This window comes from Kogia breviceps, chromosome 20, assembly GCF_026419965.1.
Source record: "Kogia breviceps isolate mKogBre1 chromosome 20, mKogBre1 haplotype 1, whole genome shotgun sequence".
In the NCBI taxonomy this organism is placed as follows: Eukaryota; Metazoa; Chordata; class Mammalia; order Artiodactyla; family Physeteridae; genus Kogia; species Kogia breviceps.
Window position 1 is genome coordinate 30,890,112 of NC_081329.1, and position 26,190 is coordinate 30,916,301.

At 44.0% G+C, this 26,190-nt stretch overlaps 1 protein-coding gene across 10 annotated transcripts in view; it reads left to right on the forward strand.

Moving 5' to 3' along the window:
• Positions 1-26,190, forward strand: part of CSGALNACT1 (chondroitin sulfate N-acetylgalactosaminyltransferase 1) — a 292,946-nt gene that overhangs the window by 124,432 nt on the left and 142,324 nt on the right. For 6 of the 10 annotated variants that reach the window (XM_067022817.1, XM_067022821.1, XM_067022822.1 and 3 more), the window contains exon 2: positions 16,127-16,220. The exons of 3 other annotated variants lie outside the window; for them this stretch is intronic. The gene's annotated coding sequence lies outside the window, so the exon portion shown is untranslated. Of the gene's footprint in view, positions 1-15,654; positions 15,828-16,126; positions 16,221-26,190 lie in introns of those variants that run through there. One more of the 10 variants, XM_067022819.1, reaches the window with a different exon arrangement.

The window sequence follows — 26,190 nt, forward strand, 5'->3', positions numbered from 1 at the left end:
TTATTCTATTAGCTCCTGAGAGAGGTATGTTGAAATATCTCACTATGATTATGGATTAGTGCTTGTGATGATTTCTCCCTCATTTCTCTTACTTTTTGCTTTATATGGTTCAAGGCCTGTTACTACCTTTATACAAAATATAGAATTGTTTTACTAGTCTGATGACAATGATTTTTCCCTTAAAGTCTCCTGTGATTAACATAGCTCTTCCAGCTTTCTTTCGGTTAGGGTTGGCTCTATCTTTTTAAAAAACTCCTATTACTGTCAAACATTTGCATCCTTATGTTCAAAGTCCGTCTCTTACAAGCGGCATAATTAAATTTTATTGTGCATCTAGTTTGTCAGTCTTTGTCTTTTAATTGGACTAGTCCGTTTGCCTTTGAAGTTACATATCTATTTTGATTTCAAGCTACCGTCTTACTATTTGATTTCTCTTTGTCCCACCTCTTCTTATCTGCTACTATATTCATGTATTTTGAATAACTCCATGAGCAATGATAATGGTGCAGTGTGGTAAAATTGATAGGAAGTAACGGTTCTTGATTATTTAATAACTTTGTTTAAAATTTTAAAATATAACTTATTTAATTATATGTCTAGATAATTTATTTTTTTTATTTTTTAAAAATTATTTATTTATTTATTTTTGCTGTGTTGGGTCTTCGTTTCTTTGCGAGGGCTTTCTCTAGTTGTGGCGAGCGGGGGCCACTCTTCATCGCGGTGCGCGGGCCTCTCACTATCGCGGCCTCTCTTGTTACGGAGCACAAGCTCCAGATGCGCAGGCTCAGTAATTGTGGCTCACGGGCTTAGTTGCTCCGCGGCACGTGGGATCTTCCCAGACCAGGGCTCGAACCCTTGTCCCCTGCATTAGCAGGCAGATTCTCAACCACTGCGCCACCAGGGAAGCCCTAGGTAATTTATTTTTAAGTAATGGTTGTATTTAACAACCAGCTTGCAGAATCCTTGAAAATTGAATAATTATCTTTTTTGAGCCAGTATGAGCTGGCTCAAGTACCACTGAGTGAGGTCATTTCTTTTTTTTTTTTTTTTAAGATTTTGTGGTTGTTGTTGTGGACCATCCCTAGAGTCTTTATTGAACTTGTTACAGTATTGCTTCTGTTCCATGCTTTGGCCTGTTGGCTGAGAGGCTTGCAGGACCCCGGTTCCCCGACCCCGGGATTGAACCTGCACCCCCTGCACCGGAAGGCAAAGTCTCAACCGCTGGACTGCCAGGGAAGTCCCTCGTGAGGTCATTTCTTAGACTGATAGGCAAGTTTAATAAAAGTAATCCTTGGAATTGCAAACATCTCAGCATCTAAACATGGGTATAGATGATCCCTAAACAATGAAACAAACACACATGGGTATAGATGATCCCTAAACAATGAAACAAACACCATGTTTTGTCAAGTTCCACAAATGGGGCACATTTTTACTGATGGCCTGGATGAAGGATTGAGAAGGAGTTTGTAAAACGTGCAACGATGAGGTACCTGCATGGTGCAAACACCATATAACCGTGTGCTACTGCCTTCCTTCCAAGCCCTGTTGAGTGGTGGGAACTGGCCTCAGTGGAATATTTACTTCTTGGGAGTATTGGCTCTACATCAGAGCGCGATTTGTTGTTTTGTTTCCTAGACTTAAGAAAATTGCAGATTAACTTTAATAATGTCTCCTGTCTGTAGCGTTACATCATGAAAAGCACAAAAAATTGTGGAAATATTCTTCTAATATTAAAAAACAGTTATCTGACTCAGCAAAAAAAAAAATCTTTTTTTTTTTTTTTTTTTTGCGGTACGCGGGTCTCTCACTGTCGTGGCCTCTCCCGTTGCGGAGCACAGGCTCCGGACGCGCAGGCTCAGCGGCCACGGCTCACGGGCCCAGCCGCTCCGCGGCATGTGGGATCCTCCTGGACCGGGGCACGAACCCGTGTCCCCTGCATCGGCAGGCGGACTCTCAACCACTGCGCCACCAGGGAAGCCCCATTCTTGCCATTGATAAGCGAGTGATGGGTTGTCTTGCTCTTGATGTAAAATAAAGTATGGACAAGCATTCATCTTGGAACTAATACACTCATCTTGTCAGCTGCAACCATCATAGGTTTTCTACAGATACAAGAACTTAGCAAAAATTAATGCATGAATTGGCTATATGGAATTTATTATAAAGAACATTGTATATTTCATTGTTATTTGTAAATTGTGTACTAATACTCTACATCAGTAAAATTCATAATTTACGTATGTACATAGGTATAGATAGATACACAGGCAATTCCTCTTTTTCCAGAGAGCTGGTTGTTAGCATTCGCCAGCACAGCACTGAATCATTCCTCTAAAACTAGTTAAAAGTGTTGTTACTGTATCTGCTGACTTGGCAACCCTCTGATGAAAGGTGACAGAAGTTACTGACTTAAATATGGCAATTGCTTCTTTGTACGTTTCTTTACTAGAGTTTCCCCAGGACTTGGACAAGTTGTCCTCTTATCACCTCTGTCAGAAGTACCCAGGCCTCACTCAAGGTTTTCACAATATTTACAATATGTTTTATAGTAGTGGGTTTCTCTGCTTATCTATTCAGAATACAAAGTAGATAATCCCTCTCCTTTTGCTTAAAAGATTTTTCTGTTACTCTGCCGGCGCCTTCTAGAGGTGCACTTCCCTGAGTCCTGCTGGCAGATGTTGGATGGGAACAGCTCACCGTCCCCCGTGAGGACCTTTGCTTCCTCTGATGCCCCTGCTTGAAACCGAGAAGGAGAATCTGACCGTGGCCGTGAAGTCATTGCTACCTGCTGGGTGTTGACGCTCTCTTTCTTGCCCAATGCCCAGAACTCAGGATATCTTAACAGTAAAAGCTAATGTTATAAATTAGAAAGTTATTCTTTTCCAGCCCTAGGAAATCCTCTGTACTATATAATGATAGCAATCACTTGAGAAGCACTCACTGAGGTCAGATCCTGCATTTTGCACGTTCTCCTTATATCAGTCTGCTGATTAACCTCCTCAGGTAGGCCCCATCCTTACCCTCATTTTAAAAATGAGAAAACTGAGATTTAATAAGGAAAACTTGCCCGAGGTTTCAAGTGGCCAGCCTGGGATTTGAACTCAAGTTCACCTGCCACTCGGACCTCTGTGTTGTCCTCTGACTGGTCAGCGGCCTGTGCTGTTTCTCCTTTGTCTCTCAGGTAACCTCACTGGCCCCTGCTTCCCTTTTTATTGCCAGAATTTAGTCAGGCTTCCTTGAAATTTAGAGTCTGAGGACAGGGCCATTTTGTTGTGGTTACACATGCACGTGTAAATGATTCAGACATGTGTTTTGAAAAAGAAGAAAGTTAAGTTTGAATAGCTTCCTCCTTTCCCTCACCCTACGGGAGAACCGTCATCTGTCCTGAGTACCTGCCTGCATGTCCCCTCGACCTGCCCCATGGCACCTGCCCCCCTCACCTAGCCCCCAGTCCTTTCGGCTGGGTGAATGCTGGAGCCTTCTGGAATGTTCCACACCTGGGGTCCTCACCTCCCCAGCCCAGCTGCAACACGTCCCTACAGTGAGCATTTTAAAACACAAGTGTGACCATTTCCAGCTCTCAGTTAAGTTCTGTTAATGGCTGCATGGCCTTTTGGACATGGTTCCTTCCTGTAGGGAGGCTCCCAGCCTTCTCTGCCCCCTTGCCTGCTTCCAGGGTCCCCAAGCATCTGCACTTCCGGCCATGTTTAATGCTGTTTTCCTCTCTCCTCTTCCCTCCCACCTGCCTGTCGCGGCTCCGGTGTGAGTCTGAGCCCCCTACTCTGATTAGATGCTCCCCCAGCACCTGCAATGCACCCCCAGACTCCACAGCCTTCTGCATTTTGGATGGTGGTGGGGCAGAGGGTCTGTGAGCTCCCTGAGCACAGGGGCTGTAGCCCCACCATAGAACTGCACCCCTGAGGGCCCTCGGGCCATTTCTGCTGCATGAGTGAGAAACGGGAGGTTTACCTGTTCAAGCACCAGCTCTCCACCCCATTAAACATTTCTCTTCTCCTTTTGAGGTAAAGAGTTCAATGTGGATGAAAATGGGTGGTGGTGATAATTACATTACGTAGATCCAGCAGGGAGGAAAAGTTCTGAAGGCATGACAGATGCGGCTACGCTAGGAAAGAGCTCCGGCTAAGACCTTGGATGAGTCGCCCCCTCCCTGGGCCGTGGTTTCCAGGAGAAGGGGACACTGGGCGCCGTGACTGCTGGGATTCTTTCAGGTCTGTGGCCCTTACTGTCACACCTGATAGCCGATGTACTATACTTTGGGGGGGGGTTATATTGTGCAAAGATACAGAACTTCTCAAAAGATCTGGAATCTGATTATTTCCTAATCATGACAGTGAGTACAAATCTCATTTTAAGCATATGGGAGTATAATGAATTTTACTGAGTCCGTCTTGTAAAAGCTTATCTATTCTTCCTTCAAACTGTTAATTAAATGACATGGTAACACAAATCAGTACAATTTTATTTTAAGATACCCTAACATGTAAAATATGTACATCAAAATGAATGCAAAGTAATTCAGTGAAGATATCCAGGATGCTGTTCCCAGGAGACTGCCTTTGCTTAAAATGTGTTTGGAACTTCTGTTCAGAATCATCCTTGAGAACTTGCACATCCTTGTTTCTAATGCAGGCAAATCTGTCTTTGCAGGATAGATTTGTGAACAAAGTGGGTGATCGAACTGTGTTACTGCTTTGTTTACTTATTTGTTTACTTGTTCTGTGTTCATTTGGAGAACCTAGAATAGAAAAGAAAATTAACATAGTTTATATTCCAGTTAAGAACTAGTCAGTACTTGGAAGAAAACTCTAAAGATCATGGTTTTAGATCTTGAAGGTGCTGTGAGGTTCAGAATTCTCATCCTGTACAAATAGTCTTTTCTTTAAGTTGCTTGCCAGTGCCCTGGGATGGGGTTTGTCTGTGTTAGGAAGTCTGGACACCTGAATTCATTTAAAGAAGCAAAGTCCCCTCATGCTACCTTTTCATTTATCTTGGACTTCAGGCCCTTTCTATTTTTTTTTAATAGGGAAAAATAGTGTAAAAAGTAACTAAAAATCTACCCTAATTTAACCGGAGTATTATTTTGGTATACTTTTTCTAATTTAAAAAATATCTCATGTATATTTTATTTTATTTTATTATTATTTTTTCATATATTTTATTTAAGACAAATAGAGATCCTACTGCCTATACCTTGCCTCTTTTATTTAGTATTGTATGATGAGTACATTGCCATTCATTAAATTTTTAAAAGGTGATTTTTAGTGGTTATGTTTTATTCCATCATATCTATCCATACTGTATTGACCATTTTCCTGTTGTCTTATTAATAGTAGCTCCTAGATGTGTCTCTTTACCTGTACACTTAATGATAAAACTATTATAATTAAAATATATTTACTAATTTGATAAACTAAACTGCTTCTTAAAAGCAAAATTTTTATTATTAGTACAGTTGAAATTTTTCAAGTAGTCTGTTTTGTTAAATGTTCTTTTGCCTCAAATTCTGCCTTGTTTGGTATAAATATTGCTATCTAAACCTTCCTTCCATTTGTGTTTTCTAGAAACATCTTGCCCTTCTTTTTATGTTAGATTTCTGAGTCATTTAGTTTTAGGTCTGTCTTATAAACAGCATATAATTGGATGCTGGGAATCCTTGTCTTTGTTGGGGTCTGTTTAACCCATTCACATTTATTGTCATATTTGATAAATTTGATCTTTTGTCATTAAAAATTTTTTTTTTTACTTTATATGCTTCTTGTTCTCTGTGCTTTTGTTATATGGATTATATTTTTGTCCTCTTTCTAGTGATTTGAAAGGCAACATCCAGTTTTTATTCTGTTGTTGCCAATTTTATAGCTTTAAAAGTAAAATTGACTCATTAGCTCTGAAAGTTCTTGTAAAAGAGGACGTTCGAAAGAAGTCATGGGCAATGGAGCATTATTGGAGTAAGTGTCTATCCAACCAAGGAGGCTGCTCTGACAGGCAAACTCATTTGATTTCAAGTGTTGATACTTTTGTGTAAAAAAAAATAGTGTTTTACAGTAAGGTGAGCTTACTGTAATTTGACCCTTTGGTTACTTAAAGACTCATTTAAAATAAAGATAGCAAAACAAAATCTTTGTCTAGGCCCTCTCTGCTGTGCACCCTGCCTTTTCTGTCAGCCTCACTGTGTCTCCTGTGTAAGGAGTGGCAAGCAGCCATCCAGGCCTGCGTGGGCAGCGTGGTGAGGCAGAAATAGCTCTGAATATTAGGTCCTTTCCTTCTGGGCTTCAGTTTCCACACTGGAAGTTTAGGAGGTTGGGACACATAAATCTCTGAGGTCACTTCTAGGTTTCAACCTTCTATGATTAAACACAATATTAAACACTAATTTGCATAGCTTCAGTACCAGGCCCTATGGAGAATGAGAAGCACAGAACCTGTCTGTGTTTAAAAAGTAGAGAAAAGATCCTAAATTGATAAAAGACTCTGTGTCTTGATCTGTGTGGTGGTTACATTGTGTATATGTATGTAAAAACGCATTGGCTGTACCTTTAAGATGAAGGCAACTTAATCACTTTACTTGTGTGTTTTATACCTTGATAAACAGGATAAATAACCCCCTCCAAAATAGAAAAAAAACCTGGCAAGATGTTTAAAGGTTGCGGTTATAAGGCAGGATGGTGTATGGAGGATTCACAGGAAGTAGATAGTGATTTGAATCACTATCAGTTTGAGTCCTGACAACATCAACTGTTAGCCTTCAGATCACATTATTTAAGTTTTTGAGACTCAGTTTCTTAAGTGAAAATGAAATTTACAGTGTCTACTTTATGAGGCAGTCAGGGGTATTAAGTGAGTTACAAGGCACATAAAAGCACCTGGCATGAAGTAGATGATCAATACCTATTTTTAAGAAGAGGCAGTAAGAGTATTAAACAAACATATGACAGATTCAAAGAACGAAAATACTTTACATTAATCTTTTGAAATCACCCCAAAATAAATAAAACCCAGAAAGCCCAATGTTAAAGACACTGAAGAAAAAGCTAGACTCATATTTTTCTGGTGACATTGCAAATTGGTAATGCTTCTTGTGGAGAGCTCCTGGCAACTTATAATAAAAGTCACCCAGCTGATTATGGTCTTTAAGCTGGTAATCCCACTTTTCACATTACAGCCTGAGGAAACAGCTCAAAAAGGAAAAATAAACTTTATTTATTTAAAAATGCTTGACTGAATTATAATGGGTGGAAACAATTAGATGAAAGATAGCTTAATTAAACCATTTTAGCAATACAGTGGAATATTTCTCCATTTAAAATGACAGATATGAGGACCAAGTAGATGCATGGAGAATTCAAGCAAAAAAGTTAGAAAATAGTGTGCACATCTGAACACAACCATGTAAAACCCATGCCTGTGCAATGATAAAGGATGGAAGCAAACTTTGTGAATCTCCAGTTTTATGTGGGAAAAAGGTGATCTATATTTTAATTTTTGGTTCATTGATAGTATAATGATTGCTAAGTCAGTCAATAAAAATAAAAATTATATGTTCTGAGATAGAACAGGGTATCTATGAAAAGAATGTATGAACTACAGAATAAAAATGTAGAGCAGGGCTTCCCCGGTGGCGCAGTGGTTGAGAGTCCGCCTGCCGATGCAGGGGACGCGGGTTCGTGCCCCGGTCCGGGAAGATCCCACATGCGGCGGAGCGGCTGGGCCCGTGAGCCATGGCCGCTGCGCCTGCGCGTCCGGAGCCTGTGCTCCGCAACGGGAGAGGCCACAACAGTGAGAGGCTCACATACTGCAATACATAAATAAATAAATAAAATTGTAGAGCAGAAATACAGGTCGAATTGTAGAAAAATAGACATCATGCTTCCCTTAATTTTTAAGCATTTGCCTCACCAGTGCATCATGAAAGTAGTTATCACACTTGATAACTGATATCACGCACGCTTTTCCCAGAAATAATTTTCAAGGCAGCTAAAATCCTGAAATTTGGAGAAGAAAACTCATAGAGAAATTGTTTTTAGGATATTTGGTTCCCTGTCAGTTGCATTTTTTTTTTTCCAGAGGCTTTTCCTTCTTTTCTTTTGTGACAAAGGAGTCAGTTTTATAGATGCTGAAGTGGTTTACAATCGCCTTATTTAGTTGCCCTTATTTTTTATGTCTCTCCAAAGAGTAACAAAAATTCATCATTTAAAAAGAGAAAATGATCAGTTTTTAGTGTAAAGAGAGAATAGTCACTTCAGAGAACCAACAGGAATGGAGATAAATGGAGCCTGGCCCCATGGCCACAACATGCTGAGTACTTTGGATCATCTCAGATGTTGGAAGCTTTACAGGGAAAATGGAATGAGCTGCGGGCAATGGGGTGCCTCCTTTTCAACTACCTGAAAGCCCAAATCAGTTTTTTTTTTTTTTTTTTTTTGCGGTGTGCGGGCCTCTCACTGTTGTGGCCTCTCCCGTTGCGGAGCACAGGCTCCGGACGCGCAGACTCTGCGGCCATGGCTCATGGGCCCAGACGCTCGGCGGCATGTGGGATCTTCCTGGACCGGGGCACAAACCCGTGTCCCCTGCATCGGCAGGCGGACTCTCAACCACTGTGCCGCCAGGGAAGCCCCCCAAAAACCAACTTTAAAAAAAAAAGTATTTTAAATTTTTAAAATTGAATTATAGTTGACATACAACATGATGTTACTTTCAGGTGAGGTGTATGTACCACATAATGATTCGACATTTGTGTACATTATGAAATGGTCTTCCTTATGCTGTGTATGACACCCCCTGACTTATTTATTATATAACTGATAAAACTGAAAGTTTGTACCCCTTAATCCCCTTCACTTATTTCACCCGGCCCCCACTCTCCTCCTCTCTGGCAACCACCCATTTGTTCTGTGTATCTAAGAGTCTGTTTTCATTTTGTTTTGTTTGTTTATTTTGTTTTTTAGGTTCCACATATAAGTGAAATCGTGTAGTATTTGTCTTTCTCTGACTTATTTCATTCAGCATAATACCCTCTGTATCCATCCATGTTGTCGCACATGGCAAGATTTCATTTTTTAGTGGTCGAGTAGTAGTCTGTGTTTTATATATATGTGTATATATATATAAATACACACATTTATATAAATATATAAAACCACATTTTCTTTATCTATTCATCTACTGATGGGCACTTATGTTGCTTCCATGCTTTGGCTATTGTAAATAATGCTGCAATGAACATAAAGATGCATACATCTTTTTGAATTACTGTTTTTATTTTCTTTGTGTAAAAACCTACAAGTGAAATTGCTGGATTATATGGCAGTTCTGTTTTTACTTTTTCAAGGAACCTCCATACTGATTTCCACAGTGGCTGCACCAATTTACATTCCCTCCAACACTGTTCCCTTTTCTCCACATCTTCTTCTTATTTCTGGTCTTTTTTGATGATAGCTGGTCTGACAAGCATGAGTTGGTATCTCATTGCAGTTTTGATTTGCATTTCCCTGATCATTAGTGATGTTGAGCATCTTTTCATGTGTCTGTTGGCCATCTGTACATCTTCTTGGAAAGATGGCCATTCAGATCTTCTGCTCATATTTCAATTGGGTGTTTGTTTGTTTTGATGTTGAGTTGTATGTCCTTTGTATATTTTAGATATTAACCCCTTATCAGATATATCATTTGCAAATATCTTCTCCTATTAAGAAGGGTGCCTTTTCATTTTGTTGATTGTTTTCTTTGCTGTGCAGAAGCTTTTTAGTTTGCTGTAGTCACATTTATTTTGCTTTTGTTTCCCTTGCCTGAGAAGACATATCAAAAATATTGCTAAGACTGATGTCAAAGAGCATACTACTTATGTTTTCTTCTAGGAATTTTATTGTTTCAGGTCCTCCATTTAAGTCTTTAATTCACTTTGAATTTATTTTTGTGCATTGCGTGAGAAAATAGTCCAGTTTGATTCTTTTGCATGTAGCTGTCCAGTTTTCCCACTGCCATTCAATGAAGAGGCTGTGTTTTCCCCATTGTATAATCTTCCCTCCCTTGTCATAGGTTAATCGATCATATAAGTATGGGTTTATGTCTAGGCTCTCTATTCAGTTCCATTGATGTATATGTCTGTTTCTGTGTCATACCATACTATTTTGATTGCTGTAGCTTTGCAGTGTAGTCTGAAGTCATTTCTGTGAAAAATATTCTAGTTTGCGAAAAATGACATTGGGATTTTGATAGGAATTGCATTGAATCTGTAGATTGCTTTGAGTAGTATGGTCATTTTAACAATTCTTCCAACCCACGAGCATGGTACATCTTTCCCTCTGTTTCTGTCATCTTCAGTTTCTTCCATCAGTGTCTTATAATTTTCTATGTCTTTCACCTCCTTGATTAGACTTATTCCTAGGTATTTTATTCTTTTTGATGCAATTGTAAATGGGATTGTTTCCTTAATTTCTCTTTCTGATAGTTTGTTGTTAGTGTGTAGAAACACAACAGGTTTCTGTATATTAATTTTATATCCTGCAACTTTACTGAACTCATTTATTAGTTTTAACAGTTTTTTGGTGACATCTCTAGGATTTTCTATATATAGCATCATGCCATCTGCAAACAGTGACAGTTTTCCTCATTCCTTTCCAATTTGGATACATTTTATTTCTTTTTCTTGTCTGATTGCTGTAACTAGGACTTCTAACACTGTGTTGAATAAAACTGGCATCCTTGTTCCTGATCTTAGAGGAAGTGCTTTCAGCTTTTCACCATTGCATATGATGCTAGCTGTGGGCTTATATATGGCCTTTATATGTTGAGTTATGTTCCCTCTATACCCACTTTGTTGAGCATTTTTATCATAAATGGATTTGAATTTTGTCAGAAGTTTTTTCTTTATCTATTGAGATGATCATATGATTTTGATTCTTCAGTTTGTTAATGTAGTGTATCACATTGATTGATTTGCAGGTATTCAACCATCCTCGTATCCTCAGATAAATTCTACTTGATCATGGTGTATGATTCTTTTAATGTATTGTGAATTTGATTTACTAATATTTAGTTGAGAATTTTTGCATCTGTTTTCATCAGTGATATTGGCCTGTAATTTTCTCTTTTGTTGTCTGGTTTTGATATCAGGGTGATACAGGCCTGGTAGAATGAGTTCGGAAGCATTCTTTCTATTCAGTTTTTTTGGAATAGTTTGAGAAGGTAGAATTCATCTGTGAACCCATCTGGTCCCAAACTTTTGCTTATTGGGAGTCTTTTAAATTACTAATTTAATTTCCTTACTGGTAATTGGTCTGTTCATGTTTTCTATTTCTTTTTGATTCAGTCTTGGGAGAGTGTAACTTTCTAAGAATTTGTCCATTTCTTCCAGGTTGTCCATTTATTGCTGCATAGTGTTTTAGTAATCTCTTATGATCATGGTGTCAGCATGGTCTGGTTTTGGTGAGGGCCCTCTTCCAGGCTGCAGACAGCTGACTTCTGTGTCCTCACATGGCAAAAAAAGAGCGAGCTAGCTCTCTCGTGGCGTCTTATGAGGGCACTAATCCCACTCAAGAGGGCTGCACCCTCATGACCTAATTACCTCCCAAAGACCCCACATCCAAATACCAACATACCGGGATTAAAATTTCAAATATGAATTTGGGGGTGCAGAAATCTTCAGTCCATAACAGATGAAAACCTGAATCTCTTTCTCTGCTCAGGGTTCAAGTGCAGCAGGTCTTCCTCATTAGCATCTGTGTTGTTGTCTAGCATGTGCCGGCAGCTGCAGCATCTCATAGGGGCAGGGCTGGCCTTGGAGGAGTTTCCTGGGAGAGGGCGTTGAGTGTAACTGCAGACTGTGCTGCGAAAGAGCTCTCTTTTATGAAGGAGCATCAACTATTTGTCTGTATCCCAGCTGATTTAGGAGACGGTTTGTGTTATTGGTCTTAACGATCAATGGCAAACAGAGTGCTTTAGTTTCTTTCCGAGAGATTAGACGTAACCCCGATTCTCTCCAGTCCTAGCCCATCTTTTCTGATGCTTTAACAGCATATTATTTGCGTCTCTATTTAGCATGTGAGTCATTTCATTCTCTCTCGTATTGGTGGTTTACATGTTGATTGTGTGGAAACGGCTCACACAGGGGCCTCACAGGGACCCCACGGCCTAGGGTAGGAGGCACTTGGTAAATCCTTGGAGCATAAGGAAATCTACTTGATACCTTGAAGGTACTATTAGACCAATGCATTTTAAAAGAGACTTCAAATAATTTAGCATCATAATTCTGTTCATCATCTTCGTAGTTCTGGTCATAGTGTCTGTGCTTATCCTCACTTATCAGAGTGAGAAATTGAAGTGAAGAAAGTGAGGGTGGCCGACTTCACGGGCAGGATTAGGAAAAAGAAAGCGGCATCTTCTCATTCAGTCCACGTCTGTACACACAAGACCAGAACACAGAGACCCTGTTTTTCACTCCACAGAAGAAAACATTGGGGGGGGAGAACCCATGACTTTTTAAAGTCAGTTGAGTCCTAAAACATACTGTTTTCAGTAAAATTATTTAATGTGGGAGGAATCTTGTCAAGCCTATAATCACATGCCACTTGTAACATGGAGCATGCAAGGGCACTTTCTTTTCTGAAACATACTCTTGAGAAAGATACTTTTAGAAGTTGGCTGCACAGTTCCCGACCCTAAGCCTGCTATGTCTCCCAGTGCTGCTACCCAGGGGACTCCATTGATTTATACAAATGAAAACACTACTATCAAGATTTTAAAACATGTATATTACTGTCCACATTTGCACAAAGAAAATCCCACCAGGCAGCCTGAGTTGGCTGACACGTTTCTAGTCTTTTGGTGCTTTTGTTTGTTATTTTAGGCACGCTGCTGATGAAAGGGCTTTTTCGTCTGCCCGTCTTACTTTTCACGTTTCAGGAATCAATGTGTCTGACACACACGTGTTTTAGATGGATTAAAGTTTAGATTTACATTTATGAGTATGAGGAAGCCTTGGAACTTAACCTACACAGATGGCTATAGTCACACCACTGGACTAGTTGTGCCTCTGAAGTTCTTTGCTTATTCATTGTATGTTGAATAGCACGGCTTCCTAGACTGTTAAAATAGTATTGATCTCAGTGTGTTCATTTTCAACTGCTCTTTTCCATAGTTGATTTTTGGCGGGCTTCGTTGGCATGATTAAAAGCTGACTTATTTATGGAGCGCTGCTAATTGACGGATGTCAAACTCTATTACTGTGGCGGTGGGGTGAGGCAGGCTTCCCAAACTTTAGAGTCCCAAACGGGACATTTCCAAAACCGAGTGTGTGATTTTCCCATGGACGCTCTCCCAGCCACTCTCAGGCACTTCCTGCCTTCTCCTGCTCACTCTTTACCATAACTAGAACTCGGGAAGCCCTAGAAGCCCCTCTGTAATCCTCACTCTCTAGGCCAAACTATGGAGAACAGCAGGGCATCAGATGACAGGAGAGGAGCCCTCAGACCTGCATCTGGCCTGAGGGATGTCGACGAGAACTATCTTCTGAATTGGACAAAGCAAGGTACTGTCTCTGCTCTGTACCTGCAGTTGCTTCCCTGGATTCAGCTTTTATTTTTAGCACATTGTTACTGTTTATTTCCTTGATACTCAGGAAGGCTTGCCCAAGAGTGGCTTTGTCACTGTGATTTCTTATGAAGGATGAGGGATTCAGGAGTCTGGGGAGGGTCTTTGTTCCCAGTACCTCACTGGCAGCCTTTGGATGCGGGCGGCATTTCTGCCAGGTTACCACTGGCGGCAGCCACCCACCCATTGGAGAACCACCCGTGAGGACCAGCACTTGCAGACAAGGCCACGTTGCATCCTAGAAGAAGTAAAGGCTTGCGTTTCTTTCTCTTTTTCGAGCTTTGTATTTTTTGTTTGTTTGTTTGTTTTTCGGTACGCGGGCCTCTCACCGCCGTGGCCTCTCCCGTTGCGGAGCACAGGCTCCGGACGCGCAGGCGCAGCGGCCACGGCTCACGGGCCCAGCCGCTCCGCGGCACGTGGGATCCTCCCGGACCGGGGCACGAACCCGCGTCCCCCGCATCGGCAGGCGGACCCTCAACCACTGCGCCACCAGGGAAGCCCTGAGCTTTGGTTTTGAAGTCAGAAAAATCCTGGCTTTACCATGTACCAGTCGGAGAGGTTTCTTAACACCTTTGAGCCTCATTTTCCCCATTTGTAAAATGGGAATGTTAATGCAGACATCCATGGCATCGCTGTGGGGATGGGAGGAGCTCACACGCAGAGCCGCTTGCTCAGTGGGAGGCGTGTGGGTGATGGCACTTCCCTTCCTCCTAACGGGGTATGTTAGCTGGACACGCCCACCTGTCCTTTACGTGTGGTTCACCTCCAGTAATTTTCCATGATGCTAATTCCCGTCCCACCGTGATCTCTAGGGAGTCTTGTCAGTGGTTCTGCCTTCCTGTCTCTTTCCTTTTCCATCACCAGCTAGAGATGCCCACCTTCCCAGGGCACGTGATGTTTGGAACTGCTGAGGAGACAACGGACTTCCCAGAGCCAAGGATCCGAGTGTTAGTGAGCTCTTTACTCGGGAAAGAACAAATTAGATTATTAATAATCATGTGGTAGTATGAGCTGAGTCTATTTACTTTCAGTGTTAAAACAAATGTGGTTTTGAATGATGTGGGCTTTTCCTCTTTTTATTTATTTGGCAAAGAATATTCATTACGGATATCAATAAAGACCACGTCGGTGATTTTAGCCTCCAAAGCTGCCCCCTGTATGCTAAAAGGCAGAAAAGGGCATTTAAGTGTCTGAGAAAGAGAAGGGAGCCTGGAAGCCAAATTATAAACTCATTTCAACTCCTGGCCCGCAGGCTCCGGAGGGTAACATTATTTGTTGTCAAGGATGGAAACAGCTCAGATTCGGGTCCAAGTGTTTATTCGATCTGGGCATTGCTGCCGTTCTGCCAACCGCATTCCATTTCGACACAGATTAATTCGCCAGGCAGGGACGGAAGCGGCTCTTAGGAGAGGCATCGCCGCGGGGCCCCCGGCTGGCCCACTCGCGGGAAAGTGGTGAGAGTGTGTGGACACGGACGGCCTCCCGACTTCCACAGCGACGCACCTCACACCTGTACTGACTTAGTGTCAATGTCGCAGAGAAAACCTTCAAACTTAACGGGAGGGAGGAACAGACACGTGACAGCCCGGCTCGAGCGCCAGGAGGCCAACGCCGCGGGGCAGGGGTACTAGTTAGTGGTCGCAGACCTGAGCAGCTTATCAGTCTTTTCTTTGTCCTCGTATAACACCCTGGGCCTTTTAAAATTCCTGCGTGTGAAAAGGGAACCATATAGTATTTTTTATTTTTTGCTATGACTTGAACTATAAACAGGACTCTGCGTGAATGAGGTGAAGGTAGCATTATTAACATGTACTTAACAGGGAGGCTCAGTCCTCTCCAGAGTATTTTCCTTGCCGTCGCTTCCCGGGTGTTTTGCTCGTACCTCTTCCCCATCTGCGTTGAGCTCCTTGGACCCAGGGGCGGCTCGGTGGGCTCCTGCAAGGCGGGGCGCGGGGGCGCGGGGCCGGGGGGCAGGTCTCGCGGGCTGTGCGCGCCCCCGGGTCCGGGCGCGGGGGCGTCCGCGGGGGCGCGCGTCCCGGGGAGCTGGGCTCTCCAACTTCCCCGGGATTTGCTGTTTCGTAACATTTCAGTCCCTAGGACCATTTTAAAAAGTGCCGGCGGCGCCGTGCGCGGTCCCCTGACCCCACCTGAGCCGCGGCTTCCGTGCGGACGCAGCGCCCAGGTCCCAGCGGGCGGCGGGCACCCTGCTTCGCTGCGAGGTTTGCTTCTTGGGGTCTTTTCCGAGCATGTGACTCTGCTTTGCTTTTACACACACTTCTACATGGCTCTCAGCATTTGTTTTAAACCTTGATTATCTCTGTGTGTGTGTGTGTTTTAACAAATATTTTGCATTTTACCCATTAAGATAGAAAGGGGAAAATACCATCCTGCTTTTTGGGGCAGGACTTTGGATGAATTGTATTTTATCTCCTAAATGATTTAAAATTTCGTAATTTAAGACATGGAAATGCACAAGGGCGACTCCTATTTTTATTTTATTTTAATTTTTGCATTTTAGATTCCTTTCCATTTCAAGGAGAGAAGTCAAGATATTATTACCCAGTGAAAAAATGATGTAGTTTCATCGTAACCTTCTTTTCCTATACTTCCAGGTAAGTGAGTCTGTTAATCATGAATTACTTAAGAAATGAACCCCTGTATGATCTGAGTTTATTCAGTATTGGGGCTATGTTTGAAATGTGCTAAATTTCATTTTACTTTCCATTAGTAACAAATTACTATTTTAAGATATGAGTACTTTTTCAACGTAATACAATTACTTGGCTGCTTTGGAAAAGCCTTTTCTTCACTTGTAAAGCCTGTAATCGATATTTAACTTTGCCAACTTCCTCAGAATTTGTCTCTTCTCAGAGTGGCAAATGCCCTGAAACTAGTAATGTAAACAGTTAGAAGAACTGCATAATTCTTTTTTTTACAAAGTTCACTTAAATAGGAACATTTGTTCTCCTTTTGGAAGTTGTGACAAAACGTTAAGCTTTCTCAAATATTTAACTCATAATCAAAAGGACATCGTAATTTTCACCATGCTACAAAATCATTATTTAAATAAGATGTTTAGGAAATTGAAGGATGATCTTCCTTTCTAACTTATAACGTCTTAGGGGAAAACTTTCTAGAATTCTTGGAGAATAATGGTACCCTGATGGATTGTATGGTTGGTCTCAGACTGGGGACACACGTAAATCTCGGGAACATTGTTTTAGTTCAGCTGTTGTAACCAGTAATTTTGAATTTCTTGGCAATAAGTTATTTTATTACATCTGGCAATACTAAACTTTGAAAAAGCAAGAACCTCAGGGACATCATTAGTTGAAATGGAACAGCATGAGATGGGAAGTCGAATATGTGGTTCTTACCTTCAGCGGAGCAAAACCCCTTTTTTTAGTTTTCTCTGGACATGATTCTGGAGCCATAAAAATGAAAATAGGTAAGATACGCTCAGCCTTTGCATATCTTCAAGAAAACCCCTTCACCCTTCTTCATTTAACAAACTTCTATAGAGGTTTTGTTCATGATTTTGTTTTTACTTTTGTTACACCGATTAAGATAAAAGAGTGAAAGTCAAAACCCAGGATGTGAGTTTGGGTTAATGAACCACTTTGTACTCAAACAGTAGAGAATGAGGAGTTAAAGGCACTGTATCAGAGTCACCAGTAACGAAAAATAAAACCAACCTTGCCCAAAGTTAATAATCAAACAAAAATAAGTAAAGAATAATTCTTCACAAGTTCTTTTCTGAGTAGAAAGTCGAGTGGCTAAGAGGCCTAAGTGACTCAAGGGCAGCTTAAGGGTCATAATGGAATTCTTCTAATCTGAGGTCTTGCGATGTTTAATGTTTCTGAGAATTACTTGGATGATGTAGAAGAGAGCAGTTCATTAGAACTCCATGATATCAAAGCCTTGAGGTAATAGTAGAAAAGAGCCAAAGTCAACTGTACAAAATAGAGATGTAATCAGAAGCCGATTAAGATGTTTATCCTTCAGGAGGCGGTGATGAGGGCGGCGGAGCTGGGTTTTGGCGGCGGCCTGGGGGCTGTGCGTCCGGCTGCAGAGACTGGATATTGCCAGGGCGTCAGGCTCCAGCGGGGCAGTACGAGCTCGGGAAAGCCTTCGGTTTTCCAGGAACTGCTCCTTACAGACTGAGTCCTTTATAGACGCAGGGACTTGAACGGCCCTCGGTAGCGGAGCTTCACCAGACCCACGGGGAACAGCGGTGTCAACTGGGGAAAGAGCGTCTGGGGTGTCGGTCGGCAGGTATCCCACCCCCGTGCACGGTGCTCATGGAGTCCCAGCCAGGACGGCTGACTGATTCAGATGCTCGCCAGCACGAGGCCTTGAAAGGCTTTGCGGGGGCATCGCCTGGTGTCCCCCGAGGCCTGCCCGGAGCCTGTGCTGCTCTCAGGGAAGCGCTGCCCTCCGAGTTTGTGCCCCACTCCGTGCCCCGTGTCTCCACACTCTCCTTCCCACCGGCGGCTACCCCCCACGGGACGTCTACTGGTCCTTCAGCAGCAACCCGCCTATGGGGCTGCCAGCACTCAGAAGCAGGGCCTGGCACCTGGAGGCACCCAAGGAAGCAATGAATGGGTGAGCGGGTGCGTGGGAAGGGGAATAAGCGGGGTCCCGGCCCCCCAGGAGCCACCGGCCCCTGGCCCTCCCGGACTGGCGCCCGTCGCTGTCCTGTCATCCCTGTTCCACGACGGCCTCCCGGGCTCCCTGCTCCCGCCCCCGCCCCCCCCCCCACCCCAAACCCCCCAGCAGGCCGCAGAATCATCTGTTCTCACCGCTTAGTTCCTCACCTGGCGTCTGAGGGATGCAATCTCTGTCTGTGGACGGATAACCCCGTCGTTCTTTGCAGCTCTACAAGCCCGTGACATGGCGTCTGCCAGCTCGTGTAAAGTGCTAGCTGATTCCGTCTTATGTTGGAGCGAAGCGGGTATTACAAGGAAATACTAATATAAAGCTATCATGGAGACACTTGGCAAGTTGCGCATTTTTGCAAAACGAGAGAATTCGGCAGAGCAGTTTGTGTTTTATAAAGTAGCCTTCTTTGGGACCTGTTTTAGACGCTCAAAAATCTTTCCACTTAACGTAATGAGACGTAAAGTCTGTGGGCTTTTCTCGAGTGTCAGTGTTTGCTGCTGCAATGTTAATTTGTCCTCCTGAGCACCGTTTGCTTTCTGCAGATGAGGCTTCTTCGGGTCACATCAGAGGGTCACGCTGGGCCCCGCGTGGGTGTCCACTGGCGCACGCCTGCCAGTGGGCCGCCATCTCTCCCTGTTGATCGACACTTCCTTAGGCCTGGCTCTTGTCTCTTCTGCCCTGCTCCGGGGCTCTGCCCTTTGAGACGCCTCTTCCATCCCGTTGGTTTCTTGCTTCAGTCTCTTAACGCCTGCGTCTTGTCCTGGCGGACCCTCCCCTCCCTGCCCCCTCTGTCCTCTGCCTTCCGGACTGCGTTCCTTCTCTGGACTCAGGACTCAGCCCTGGAAAGCCTTTCCTGAGCCTTTGCCTGGCCTGGGGCTGGGCGTCTGTGCCCCCCTGCCACCTCCCACCTTATTTCTCCATTGCTTACAGTTGTTTACCTACTAGATGTCTGTCCTTTGGCTGCCGTTGTCCTCCAAGGGAGCACCGTCTCTGCATTCGCGGCCTCTAGCGTGTTTGTTCATATTCACAAACAAACGTGGGGATGAATTTCCGGTCGTGAGTTTCGGTCTCGGCGTGATCGCTGCTCTCACTGTAGTTTGATAAGGCATCGCAACTCTTAGTTTAGTACTTCGGAAGTCAGGTCATGGAGATGCGCGTGACCCGCACGCGTCCCTCCAGCATCCGACCGTCTGACCACTGCCCTCAGAACTCTCACTCCCTTGGCTTATGTACGGTGACAGTGAACTCTCCCCCATTTTCTCCCTCTTTCTGCGGCTGATCCACGGGGCCCCCTTTCCCGTCTCTTGTTCCCAGCCTTCCATCCTCTCTGCCCTCTCATTCTGTATTATCCACGCAGCTTCCTCTGCGCTAAATGGTGAACTTCTGCTGACTTCACATTTGTTTCCCCAGGTCACGCTGCCGTCTGGCACGGCGGACTCTCGGCCACCTCTGCCACGTGTCCCGCCGGCACCCGGCACCCGTTACGTCCCCTCGGGCTCCCCCTCAGTCACCAGCCAGAGCCCCCCGAGGCATCCTGACTCCCTTACTGGCACTGACGGTGCTCCTGCGGTCCATCGCCGAGTGCCTGCATCTCACCTTCCCCTCTTCCTCGTGTCTCAGTCGGCGCTTGCACCCCCCGGGCTGTCCTTACCTCACCTCCTCACCTTCACCCCCACCCGCCCGCTGTGGCCACAGCGGCTCTTCTGAGCTACCTCATCTTGGCTCATGTTGGCCCTGTTCAGAATCTCCCAGTGGCCTCCCGGCACCTCCAGGTGGCCTGCGCTCTGGTGCGCCAACCCTGAGGGCCCTCTGGCTTGACCTGGGGCCTTTGCTGGGTCCCCTCCCCGGGACGCCCGTCCGGGCTCATGGGCCGGGCCGTTTCCTACTCGCTCTCCGTGACTTGGCTCAGGCCTCTCGCCACCGGCTGACTTGCGATCTTTGGCACGTACTAAATAGTGTTATTCCATTTGGTTTCCTTGCCTTTCTTTCCTGTTAACTAGCCTGAGAAGTCTGGAGGGTCCTGAGCCCCACTGGGACCACTTGACACCTTCGGTGCGGGGCACAGAGCACGTGCTCAGCGGCACGAGCTGCTGGGTTAGCGGGTGAGTGTGAACCGGCCCGCGGGAGCAGCCCCGCCGGCTCTTCTGACAAGGACGGTGGATGCGCGGATGCGTGGATGCAGGGGACCCGAGCTGTCGAGGGATTCAAACCAGCGTCTTTCTTCTCCCCTCTTCTCCTGCTCTGTGCCTTCCCCTCTAAGAAGGGCTCTCGTTCTTCCTGAGTAAAATCATAGGAGAAGCTTAAGACAAAGGACGCTATGAATGAAAGAAGATAATTAACTGAAAGAGTCAAAAGTGCATCAGAAAAATAACTTCTTGTTTACCCTACCCACTGCCCTTCTCACTCCTGTTTCCAGGTGTTTTACTTTGGTTTGGGGAACATAAGTACCTGGCCACCAGCCTGGCCACTTGCAGGCTGCACGTCTCCCTAAGATGTCTTTGTCCTAACGTGTGTTTCTTCCCGTTAGAAGCAGATTAAAGATGTATCTAGGCATCCACTTTCTTCTGAATTTCTTCTTCTTCAAATCAGGGCACAGGTGGCTCTCACCCTGGCCCTTCTGGTTGTTCGGCCGATTGGCGTTGAGGTCTACATTTCCCTGTTTCTAGAGGCAAGGCAGTTGGCTTCACAAAGACCCTAGAACTGGGTTCGGAGCCTCAGCTCCATCCCTTATTAATCCCGTGAGCTGGACAGGTTACGGAACCCCGCTACCCTTCTCCTCTTCTGGAAAATGAAACGAATGGTACCTTTTGGAGTCGTTGTGAGGATTGAGAAGTTCCTGGCACATAGTAGGGATGCAAGAAATTATCAATATTAACTAACAGGAGGTAAATGTTTACATTATTCTAAAATGGAAAAAAAAAGTCTCTGGTCCCTGCTTCCTCCTTTTTCCTTTCCCAGCTTCCATAATTGAAAGGATTCACTTGTTTGTTGGTTAATTAATTAATTAAGCAAATGTTGGCTTGGGTGTCGGCCATGAGTCCTCCACTGCTAGACGCTGGAGATTTGGTGGGATGGACGGTCCTTGCCCTGCAGGAGCCCATGGCGGGGTCCTTGAGCCGCTGCACTGAGTCATCTGGGATGCTGGGGACCCACCCAGAATCCCAGGCTTCACTTGGAATTGGAATCTTTGGGGAGCTCAGGTGTTCTGGCTCTGCCCGCAGGAGCCTCAGAAGAACGCCGACTTCACCTCCTCGTGGAGAACCTCTCAACCAGGGGCCCCCGAAGGAGGCGTGACTTTTGCTCCAGGCTGGCCGTCTCCAGTTTTTTCACTGTCCCTGCACCTCACACCAGAGCCTCCAACAGGCTGATGACTGGAGAGCCTCTTTCGACGTGCTCTGAACGTCCTGCCACCAAGACCACACACTTCTGATATGCACATTCTTTAGCTGTGGTTGCATGTGTCATGTTTAGTTACTTAAGCAGTTGTTTTCTTGTGCCCAAATGTGGTTCAGCACTTTACTGTTTGAAAATACGTTATTTGGAAATAATTTCAAATTGTCGAAAAGTTGTAAACATAAGAATAGAACCATGAACATGACACTTTTTGAATTATGGTTTTCTCAGGGTATATGCCCAGTAGTGGGATTGCTGGGTCGTATGGTAGTTCTATTTGTAGTTTTTTAAGGATCCTCCATACTGTCCTCCATAGTGGCTGTATCCATTTACATTCCCACCAAGAGTGCAAGAGGGTTCCCTTTTCTCCACACCCTCTCCAGCATTTATTATTTGTAGATTTTTTGACGATGGTCATTCTGACTGGTGTGAGGTGATACCTCATTGTGGTTTTGATTTCTCTAATGATTAATGATGTTGAACATCCTTTCATGTATTGACCCTCGACAGATGAATGGATAAAGAAGATGTGGCATGTGTATACAATGGAATATTACTCAGCCATAAAAAGAAATGAAATTGAGTTATTTGTAGTGAGGTGGATGGACCCAGAGTCTGTCATACAGAGTGAAGTAAGTCAGAAAGAGAAAAACAAATACCGTATGCTAACACGTATATATGGAATCTTAAAAAAAAAAAGGTTCTGAAGAACCTAGGGGCAGGGCAGGAATAAAGACGCAGAGGTAGAGAATGGACTTGAGGACACGGGGAGGGGGAAGGGTAAGCTGGGACAAAGTGAGAGAGTGGCATGGACATATCTACACTCCCTAATGTAAAATAGATAGCTAGTGGGAAGCAGCCGCATAGGACAGGGAGATCAGCTTGGTGCTTTGTGACCACCTAGAGGGGTGGGATAGGGAGGGTGGGAGGGAGACACAAGAGGGAGGAGATATGGGGATATATGTATATGTATAGCTGATTCACTTTGTTATAAAGCAGAAATTAACACACCATCGTAAAGCAATTATACCCCCATAAAGATGTTAAAAAATAACCCAACAGAACAAAAAGTACATAAGGCCTTTACCCAGATCCACCTATTGTTAATATTTTGCACTGTTTTCCATTTGTGTGTTCTCTTCCCCTCTCTCTCCTTCTCTCTATCTATATAGTATATATACACATAAAGATTATTTATACACATAAAGATTATAAGATTTATAATAAAGATTAAAGATTAAGATTAAAAAGATTTATACACATAAAGATTATTGTACATTAGGTTTTTTTCTGAACCATTTAAGTTCATACATCATAGCCCTTATTCCTGAATAGATCAGTGTGTATTTCCCAAGAATAAGCATGTTTTCTAATATAACAATGGTGCAGGCATCATTCAGTCAGTTTAACACTTATTTCAGTTTATCTTATTAGATAACAGATTGTCTGTCCTCTGACTCTGTAAGTTCACTTATAATGTCCTTTATATCATTTCCCTCTAGTACCAGGACCAGGCATTCCATTTAGCTGTTATGTCTGTATCTTCCTTAAATCTGAAATGTTTTCATAGTCTTTCTTTTGTGAAATGATGTTTTTGAAGAATACAATCTTTTTTCTGGCCATGGCTCACGGGCCCAGCCGCTCTGCGGCATGTGGGATCTTCCCGCACCGGGGCACGAACCCGTGTCCCCTGCATCGGCAGGCGGATTCTCAACCACTGCGCCACCAGGGAAGCCCCACAATCGTTTTTCTTGTAAAGAATATTCATCTGGGGTTAGATGAGTGATCGCGTGGTTGGATTCACGCTGTGCCTTCCTAGCAGGGATTCTGTTTAAGGATATGTTCTTACCAGGTCCTCATTTGCCCCTCAGTGGTGATGCTAATTTTGATGACCCAGGCAAGGTAATGATTAATTTCTTCACTGTATGGCTGCTGTTTGTCTCCTTGTAACTAATGAGAAATGCCTTACTTGTACCCCTTTTGTTTTGACACCTATCCGTCAACTCTTTGCCCGTAATGAAGCTAGCATTCTTAAAGCCTACTTTGTACAGTTCAGATGCTTGGCCTATGCCGAGGCTCCCACCTGATCTTAATTTTCTGGCAGGAGTTGGATGGATTGGAGATTGATGAATAGGAGGCCTGAAAAGGAACTGAAGTCACCGCCGCTGATTTTTTACAGATGCTCATATGGTGAATTGTTTGGAAGAGCTCACACTCCTCAATTCGCGATAAAAAATTGCAGTGACAATGTGGAAACCCATCTTTAGCTTGTAGGCTGTGTTTACTGGACGTATTCGGTCGTTCTATCCTTCTGTGTTTGAGCCCCAGAAACAAAGGTGGCAGTGGCCATACAACGTGGGGAGTTGGCGGTCCTGGCGGTCCTGGCCGTCCCACGGGGGCCACAGCAGCGATGCCGTCACCGTGACGCTTGAGGAGGCCGCCCAGGAGTGGACCTCTTCTTCCAAAGATCTGCCCTTTGCAAAAGAAACTTTCCTGTTCCCTGCCCTGTTTTGGAGATTGACCCAGAGGTTTAGGTCAGAGGTTTAACGGTGTGGTTAGTGTCCCATTCATTTCCCCAACACCCCTTGGCTAAGAAAATGGCTAACGAATGTTTTTTTTTCCCACTAAGTAGTTAACGTTCATTAGCTTGTGAGTCTTTATGTCCTAACAACTTAGTAGCTGCTTGAAAAAATAATACAATAAATTGAAAGAAAAATACTTGCTTTATCTCATTCTTAACCGCAGTTACTTAATAATGGGATGTGTCTCTCTCTAGGGTGCTGCACAGCTCCCCAAACCTTGGGGTCAGATTAGACACTTCATCTTACGTAGCCGTTGCTTTTCATCACAGGAACTGCTCAAAATGTAGGTTCACAGAGATGTGATATCTTCAAAAGGAATGTAGTTCAGTCTCACGTTGAAAGTGTGAATTACCTGGAGCCAGCAGTTTGCATAATGTCCAACAGATGTCTAGTATCCAGTGCTTTGGTTGAAAGTTTAAAATACTCTGAAGCACAGCTCTGAGCTCCCTTTGGTGCTCCAGGGTGCTTCGGGACACAGTTGCGAACCATCTAGTTAGGTGTAAGAATCTTTCTGGGGATGCTTTATAATCTTTCCGTAGCCTTTAGCCTCCCAAATATGTGCCTCCAGGGCAAGTTAGGGGTTGAATACCTGCAAGGAGCAAGAGGGAAGAGATATGGGAACATATGTATATGGATAACTGATTCACTTTGATGTAAAGGAGAAACTAAAACAGTTATACTCCAATAAAGATGTTTAAAAAAAAAAAAAGATTATAACTTCACAGCACACAGCCAGGAGACAGAGATGACATTTCAACCTAATTGGCAAAAGGTGAAAATTCCTTCTTTTTTTTATGGTATGGCTCAGGTAGGAGGCCTGATCTCTGCCTTTTGGTCAGTACTGCTTTATACCCTGCTTACCGTGGATAAGCAGATAGCTGTTTAACTGCATTGTTTATTTGATGAGATTTTCTTACTTGACCTTTTTGGCTTGGTTCACATGTTATTCTCCCCACAAGCTGCTTATTTTCTATGGATTAATGATTAGCTTGTCTTCAGGCTTTGGAAGAATGCTGAAAACCATCTCAAAACCAAAGTTGTCATAAGGTTTATATCTTTGGTAACAAGATGCGGATGAAATTAGATCTAGTTGGCATAATAATTGCAATTTTATATATTTGAGCTGCAGCTATGAAAAGCCTTTTGTGAGAGGAAAGCGGATGTTTTGAAAATCAGGGCAGCTTTAGAACAGTGGCGAGGGGCACCTGCTCTACCCAGTGTGAGGGCTTCAGAGCCGAGGAGCAGGCAGGCGGCCTCCCCATCCAAAGCCGAGACGGTCCTTAAAGAGAGGAACGGCCCGGTGTCCAGAAGGAGCCCCCGGCTGTGTGTAGCGATCTCGGCCCTGTGCCAGCTCTGTGCTCACAAGCTCCGTGGCCCGGGCGAGGCTTCTCCGGGGACCTGCAGGGTGTTTGGCGTTCCTGGGCTCACTCAGCTGTTGTGTCAGCCAGAATCTGCCCCCTCCAACATTTCCAAACACCCTCCACTACAGTGCTTGGGTCAAACTCGAACCCAGTCCTTGTTTAACAGATGAGGAAACCGAGGCTCAGAGCAGGAAAGGGGTCATCTGAGGTCACAGGTATGAGTACAGCCAGGATCTGGTCCCCTCCCTGCCTGCCTGCCTGGAGTCCATGCCAGGGACGGAGTGGCGCCGGTCATTTCCTTCAGCTCTGATAATCCAGGATTTTTGTGATCAGAGAGAGATGGGAGGTTTTTTTTTTTCTTTTATTGAACTATGGTTTTTATCTACAGTGTTGTGCTAGTTTCAGATGAACAGCAAAGGTTTTTTTTTTTTTTGCAGATTATATTTCATTATAGGTTATGACAAGATATTGAATATAGTACCCTGTGCTATACAGTAGGTCCTTGTTGATTATTTTATACATAGTAGTGTGTATATGTTAATCCCAACCTCCTAATTTGTCCCCATCTCCTTTCCCCTTTGATA